The sequence below is a fragment of the Pleurodeles waltl genome, chromosome 4_2 (assembly GCF_031143425.1).
Source record: "Pleurodeles waltl isolate 20211129_DDA chromosome 4_2, aPleWal1.hap1.20221129, whole genome shotgun sequence".
Lineage (NCBI taxonomy): Eukaryota > Metazoa > Chordata > Amphibia > Caudata > Salamandridae > Pleurodeles > Pleurodeles waltl.
The window spans coordinates 963944081-963950080 of record NC_090443.1 but is presented as its reverse complement, the minus strand read 5'-3'; positions in this window follow the sequence as shown (position 1 = coordinate 963950080).

The following is a 6000-nucleotide window of genomic DNA, read 5'->3' as shown; positions in this document are numbered from 1 at the left end:
ACATTCTGTACAGTGCATTTTCCCCAAAGTGCAACAGTAGGAATTTCTTGACCTCACCATCCTTTCTCTTGTGGCTCAAAAATAGTTCTCCAGTCACCCCACCCAGGTTTTCCATCTGGGGGCTGTCTTCACCGGGTCTGACAGCTCACTGAAAGGTGCTGGGGCTTCTACTGCTGAGTGGGTTTGACAGCTCTTCTGATGGCCCCCCCAGGAGCTCCTTGATCTGCTCCTGTAGCCAGCACATTATCTGCCATTCTCGCTCCCTGCAATCTGCTCCTCCAAAGCTGGGTCACCTTTTGCTATTCGGTGCTTACTTCTGTACCAGGTAGTCAGGGCACAGTCCCTGACACGGCCTGGTAACAGCGGCACACAACCAGTGCAGGGGCCTCTCTCCCCTCTATGTGCGGTGCCCTATATCTGTAATGAGACCGACCAGGCTATTCCAGTCTCCTCTAGCCTGAAAGTCCAAAGCCGATGTGTGGCTATGTCACTCTGCCCCCTTTTGTGCACACATCGCCTGTGCATGCAGTCCCCTTGGCAGGTACAGGGACTTATTCCTTTTTTTGTTGTTTTCCAGTGTGCATTATCTGACACTTATTTCTTTTTTCAATTTAGGGTTGAGCACACAAGTGCTCAGTCCCTGTTGTAATCTCTCTTTGGGCTTTTAACCACGCCCATGTCATGCCTGTCACTTTCATTAGTTTGTGGGCTTACCTTTCAAAATCTTCTTGATTTCATTAGTGAACGGCATGCATACGTCATGCCTTTTCCAGTGTTTAGCCCTTCACGAGCGCACCGGGCAACTACTGAAAACATATGAGGCCCCATGTTTTCAGCATGGTTTCTGGAATACTTTATCTTTTTATTTTCCAAGCAGCGCATTTGCTCTGGTTTTTACATAGCGCGATGTTTTTTTTTGGTTTTTAATTTCAGCACGATCGCACTGCGTTTGACATAGTTTGATTGCGCCTGTTTTTTTTCTTTCAATGTGTGTGGCAAGAAAAGTCCGGTTAGGAGTTTACAATGCTAAAAGCTCTAACTCAAGCAAATGTGAGACCTGTTAAATTGCAAATCTGTGTTTATTTTTTCTCGTTGGCTTCTTTTTAGGCAGATCCACCCCCAGCTGGGGAAGGAACATACGTTGCTAAAATAAGACGTGCCCACTCTGGTTACTGTGCCGGGAAAGAACCATGAGTGGTTCGTCCCTATTTATTTATTTCCTCTGCTGCGCCCGGTCGAGGCAGTGCCTGCATATGCTGTGCTTTGGTGCAGAGCCTGGGTGGCTCAGTACACAGGCACCTTTCACTGCCAGGCAGCATGTCGTCAGCTGCCATGTTACCTCAGGCTCAGCTCTCCTGAGGTATTTTGTGAATGCCAGAAGTTTGTATCAGCTTTGAGGGTGTTGTGTGGTCAGTCGTGATTTATGTCCATAAAAGGAATTGGATACCCAAAAGAGGTCCATGTGCCCAAATGGACTGTTCGTGCATGAGAATGAGTGGAAGCTCACATGGGGTTCTAGCATCACCTTCTTGATGTGTGACTATCAGCCATAGAAACAATTGGCTGACTTATTGCGTTGACATTGACACGCATGCTTATGTAGCACCACCTTGTTGTGCACTTTTCTGGATCATGCATGATCAGCCTGCAGGGGTCTTCATATAAGTGGAGTTTCAGGACTACACATCAGTGAATTCCGTCGTGAATTAAGGTGTAAGTTTGAACTTTATTGATGTCTGCACTTTTAAGTGACAGGCATACCCTGCACAAAATAAGAAGCATTACATTCAATTTGATTTGATTTATGAATACTATTTTAAACACCTAGATTTCAATGACAGGCGCACTCATTAACAGTCGCCAGATCTTTCTATGTGAGCTACAATGCTAAATTGCATTGTGCTGCGTTTGCTTCATTTCTTGCAATTGTGGCTCTGTAGCACACTGTGAAGAGCAAACCTGTGATTTTTGTTGAAGGAATACAACATATATTGTTACACATTGTGATTAAAACGTCAAATATTCTGCCACCCCCTACTATTTTTAGCTAATCCAGGAGAACCATCCACTGAATGGCATATTTGAGTTGATTTATTTCAGGTTGCATTAAAATTTTAGACGACATTGAATTTACTCCACAAACACAGCTCCCTCTACTTGGGGTGGAGGCATTGAAGGAATTTAGAAATTTACCAGCTTCAGTAAATGCTATAATTTTGAATATGTACCAAAAATGCTACTAGACAGTTGCAAGAGAGATAGTAAAAAGGCTAAGTTGTGCGGGAGAGGTACACATTCTCTTCTAGAAGTCAAAACAAGGAGGGAGATATAGATCAGTATTTGGCAGCACTGGACGCTTGAGCAGTATCCTGTGATTCTGAACATATCGCGTATGAGTGTGGAACATCTGGTTTAGGTGTTCATCAAGTATTTAGGTAAGACTGGTGGCATCCGATATGGTCCCAAAAAAGAAAAGATTCCTACTTGAACACAATTTTGTGTTTGAAGGTGAGGCAGCCTATGAGCACCACCAGCCATTGATCTTTCCGATGAAGAAAACAAGTTAGCCAAACATCAGGAGGCACGTAGGACATTTTAACACCAATTTGACGTTCAATCAAGTGTAATAGTCATCATGGATACATTCTTTATTTGTGCAACACCAGAATGAGGCCACTGACTCATATGTTGCAACTTTACAGATTCAAGCTACTGATTGTGAATTTGAAAATTTCACATCACAACTTATTAGGGGTCAGATTGTTGTCAGGTGTTGGGATAAGAAAGTTCAAGAAAATTACAGACACTAAAGAACCCAACATCCACAGAAACAATTGACATTGTAAAAAGTATTGCGATTTTACAAAAATCTTCAAAAGTACTCATGAGGAAAGATAATGAAGTAGCAAGTGTTGTAAACAATAGTTTACCTTCCAAGCCAAATACACAGGTGAAACGGTTTACAATAAAAGATGATAAAGCGAATAGAAGAATATTTATTTTAGATATAGTTCCCGACCCATTCCCCCACTGGGCATCTGTCTCCAGCCAAAAGTGCAACATGCAGGACCTGTGCGAAAGATGGACATTTTGCATAAGTCTGTCAAAGCAACAAAAGAGTCAATTGTGTAGTAGAACAAAGTGCCAGTGATTAAACCACCGATGACCAAGAGAGTACAAAATACATCATTCTAGTTCTGAGAGGATGAGAAAGTGAATGTGTGGAGCCTTAAAAGGACATAGTAGCTGGTGGAAGAGTTTTAAATGTACACATCAATTCAGGTGCAAGAATGACTATGATAACAGATGAGTTATTTAACGCCAGAGGGCAAGGAAAAGAACTTAAACTGCATGACAGATGCCCTATATCACATATGGGAAAGAAAATCAAACTCATTGGATTTTAAATATTCTTTGAGCTCTAAAGGGAAAGACATTATTGGAAAGGCATATGTGGCAAAAAAGGGGCTGACATTTTGGGGTGGTATCAGCAAGGCATATTCAAAATGGCTTTAAGGCTTGGGAGAAAAACCCAAGTCTCGTTGAAAGCTGAAGAAATACAACCTTCAGTTAACACCTGGGATGATACTTTAAGATCAGTGTTTAGTTGTAAACTCAAGAGAATCAGTGGATTGAAACACAACATTTGTATCAAAGAAGAAGCTAAACCTATAAAACATAAATTAAGAAACGTACTGTGTAGGGTCAGAAAAGATTTGAATGTGTGTAATTGGCAACAGTGACAATCCTCGTCAGGGTGAACTACAAAAAGTCACTAAATTAATCTGTGCTTAACCCTCTGGTAGCTTGGCAAAAAAGCAGTTGGTTTAAATTGGAGGCAATGTGTAAAGTATTTATGCAGCATACATACAATAAGAAAGTGAAAAAACAACACAAGCAAAATCCCACATCAATTTAAAAAAATTCAATTTAACAACATATTAACATGACAATAAACTGACGAAAATAAATCAGCAGAAATGGAGCTATGCAATTTCAGATTTTAGGTAAGTATAGCGCCTAAAAGCACAAAGGACCACTCGCGGTTATCGGGTCGTGCTAGACCCAGGGAAAGTCACAAGTTCAGGCTGACTATGATGATGGACCATGGGGTGGATAAAGGGACCATGTTACTCCCACTGAAAAAGGTACCTTTTCAAAGTACGGCCAAAAGAGTCCAGTTCGTGGTGGAGGAGGCGATGAGGAGCAGGGAGAGCGTTGCAGATGGTCTTCGCTGTAGCTCACACATCCTGTTGGGAGTTGCAGGTGGTCATTACTGGAGCTTCACGTGGGCTGTCAATGGTGTAGTTCAAAGTCTGTATCTCATGTTGCCAGTTGTTGCTGACGGCCATTGCGGGCACAAGATCTTGGCATGAACAGGCTCGATCGCAGCCACAAAGAGCCCAAAAAGTCAGGATTCCTCCTTTTCTTCACAGGAGGAGCTCAATGACTACCAGCCAAGAGTCCAGGGCATTGGGGAGGCACCTCTTGCTGATCAGGTAGTCATTCCAGCAAAAGGTTGCAGGGCTCGTGCAGGTGCCCTGGCAGGTCCAGTACAGCAGGTCGGCTGGGCAGTTGCAGTGAGGCCTCTGGAACTTGTTGTGTCCCTGTAGCTCAGAACAGGAGGTCAGACACCTGACTCTTGCAGTCACTGTGCCTTGCCTGGGATCAAGGGAGCAGGTCTAGTCCGGGGCTGGCCTCAAGAAGCAGGGCAGTCCTCTGTCAGCAGGGCAGCCCTTCTTCTTTAGTAGTATCCACGAGTCTAGGAGTGTAATCGAGAGTTGGTCTCAGGGTCCACTTTTTATACCTGGTGCCAGATTTGAAGCTTCCCCCACAGATGTTTCTGGAATTTCCTTCCCCACTGCCCAGATTCCAAGATGACTGGGTGACAAAAGCCTGGTATCAAGTTCTTTGTGAGTGTGCTGAGGCAGCTTGTTGGAGATGTAAGTGGGATAGAGAACAGTTCTGTCCCTTCAATCTGGCAGGATGGACCTCTCCCAGCTACACACGTCATATTGTTCACAGCCTGGTCCCAATACACTTTCCTGATGGGGGAGCAATTTACAGGTCCATGCTGCTGGAAACTCGTGGATGGCACCAAAAGGTTTAGGGCAGTAAAATGCCAAGTTTTTAAAAGTATACAAAAAGTGATGGATGGAATGCTTGAATTAATCTCAGTCACTGGTAATTATTTGGGGCCACATCCCAACCCATTGTTATTTTGCACACCATACCACCCCATTTTGGGCCCAGATATATGCAATCCAGTCTTGACCCTGCTCCAACTGGAACAGCCCAGTCCGAAATGCCAAGCCAAGTCCTACTTGAACCAGAACACAAGCAACCCAGGATCAGTTTTGCCTTTTTGTTGGGCACATCAGCCGGATATAGATTGGTTCCAGTGGCATTTGTGCCATGGGACTCAAGTCTGGGCATACTTGTGCCATGTGACCCAAGTCTAAGCATACTTGTCCCACTTAGGGTGACATACTAAAATATAAAAAAAGTGATGCATGGAATGCTTGAATTAATCTCAGGCACTGGTAGTTATTTGGGGCCACTTCCCAATCCATTATTATTTTGCACACCATGCCACCCCAGTTTGGATCCAGCTATATGCAAATAAGCCTTGACCCTGTCTCAATGGAAACGGTCCAGCCCAACCTGCCAAGGCAAGTCCTGCCTGAACTGGAACAAAAACAACCAATGGCTGGTTTTGCCCTTGTTAAGGGTTCATCAGCTGGTTATAGCTTGGTTCCAGTGCAAAGGGTATGCCCAGATTAAGATGATAATGGTGTTATCAAGCCAGTTGAATCTTCGTTAGGGTTGCCCCCATTAGTCATAGCATGGAAGAAAATGGCTAGTTATGAATTTTAATTGACTTTAGGTGTTTAAATAAGAACTCACCCTTTTCCTCGCATTGATGACATATTAACAATGTTTGCAGGTGCCAAAGTATTTAGTAAGATGTATCTGGCGTCTGCATATAATCAATTTCAA